Source organism: Heptranchias perlo, unplaced genomic scaffold (assembly GCF_035084215.1).
Source record: "Heptranchias perlo isolate sHepPer1 unplaced genomic scaffold, sHepPer1.hap1 HAP1_SCAFFOLD_1782, whole genome shotgun sequence".
NCBI classification, from domain to species: Eukaryota; Metazoa; Chordata; class Chondrichthyes; order Hexanchiformes; family Hexanchidae; genus Heptranchias; species Heptranchias perlo.
In genome coordinates this window covers 22,854-24,659 of record NW_027139058.1, presented here as the reverse complement: position 1 = coordinate 24,659, position 1,806 = coordinate 22,854, and the positions used below count along the sequence as shown (strand labels likewise).

Genomic DNA, 1,806 nt, shown 5'->3' with positions numbered 1-1,806 from the left:
TCGGTCCTGCAGCTGCCAAGTAAAGTCTGGGGTTTCCTAAGGCTGGTTCCCGGCAATAAATCGTAGGAGACAGGCAGGGTGGCATGGGCAATAGACTGCAGCAGGCGTGGCGGGCAGGGCGGGGTGCATGTGCCCAACACAACCAACCCCCACCCACCCACCCATCCTTTTCCAATAGAGGCGCCCGTGCCTGCAGTCGCACGGAAATCCAACAGGGGGCAACCTCCAGCTTAGCTGTCGAGCGGGAAACGTGGTCAGGCCTCACCCTGAAATATAGGCCAAGTCCCCATGGACAGATACGGGAAGAAAAACACAATGGTGGCTGCTTACCTTGCTGAGCAGGAGTGAAAGTGGCGTCAGCGGCGTTGGCAACATGGCACACCGGCCGGGCGAGGAACAACGCGTAGCGAGCAACAACCTACGAAGGAAAGGAGAGCATGGTCAAGCAGCTGTAAAAAGTTTTCCTTCTTTTATAACAATATTGACTACAGTAATAACATATGGTCCAAAAAAGAAACAAAATCTGCTTTTTGTTTTTCGAATCTCCCCGAAGGGAGCTGCACCGATCCTGGAAGCACTGCTATACCAGGTCGATGCGCGGAGTGGACGGAGCAAGCTCTCGTTCCATCTCTCTGTTCCAAAAATCAATTTAATATTCGGTCCCCAGATAGGGGACGTATCAGATATTAAACTGATAAGAACAGAAACTACACTGGATCTGAGCAAAAAGGCCGAGAAGCGATAACTTCCTGAATGGATGTTTCCCATTTCACTGTCTGCGAAAAGTCTCTCAAAGTGGAAATGGCAACTCAAGCCCTCTGCTGGTGACACTGCTGCTACTGTAGGGAGCCATGTGTTCAGCCTCATGTATCTGTTTCCAGGGGATTGATGGTAACTCCCCTGGTGGTCTAGTGGTTAGGATGCAATATTTAAAACTCATTTGTCGTCCTGGGTTTGAACCCAGTCAGGGGATGATTTTCTGGTGCAGATTAATTGGCACCGTCAAGAAAATCTCTCATCCTGAGCGCAATGCTCCACCCAAACCAGTGCCTTTTACTCACCTTAACACTCAGTTTGGAGCACAGTTTAATCTCACTGCTTTCAATGTGGCCATTCACAGTGCACTCTCTCCAAACACACACACTGTCTGCTTGCTTTTTTAAAGTCAGCAACGTGAAGTTATTTCGCCTCTCAATTGTGGCAGTTTAAACGTTGCCAACCGTTAACATTGTGTCTCTCGCTCTCTCTGTTTCGGGAAATGTCTGATTTGGAAACAATTAATTCTGGAACTGCCAGTTTAAAACTGCAGTAATTTTTCACACAACAACTGGAGTTAAATGCTGCAGATCAGGAGACCAAGTCTGTGGAAAGTGGCACGTCCCAATACACAGGCTTGCAGCTTCCTGAAAAGTGACCTGAGACTGACGTCTTTCCCTCCAAGGTAAAACTGCAAGAGGGAAAAGGAAGAAAGGGAGTGGCACTCATCCAGACCAGGAGAAAACAAAAAACACCCCAGTTGCAATATATCAGCATTCTGAGTAATAATACAGGCTCCAAAAATCTGTTCAGCATTTTTAATATCTGGGCGCACCGTTCCCAGAGACAGTGCAAGAGCAACACAGGAGGCACGTTCAAATGCACCAGCAGCCCAAACAAATAATCCAGCAACTAATCTGTAACTCCTGCATGATCCCTTTAAATACCGCTGGTGGCGGGGGATGTGGGGGGTCTTTCATGCCCTTTAAGTTATGTTCAGCTGTGCGAGGTTGAGACAGTGCTTTGGATGGAGTGTGGAGTTCCAAAATA

At 48.2% G+C, this 1,806-nt stretch overlaps 1 non-coding gene across 1 annotated transcript; it reads right to left on the bottom strand.

Annotated features, from left to right (window-relative positions):
• Positions 1–552: 552 nt before the first annotated feature.
• LOC137309724 (U2 spliceosomal RNA) lies at positions 553–743 on the bottom strand. The gene has a single exon (XR_010959955.1). It is a non-coding gene; the product is annotated as a U2 spliceosomal RNA (small nuclear RNA).
• Between the last annotated feature and the right edge of the window lie 1,063 nt (positions 744–1,806).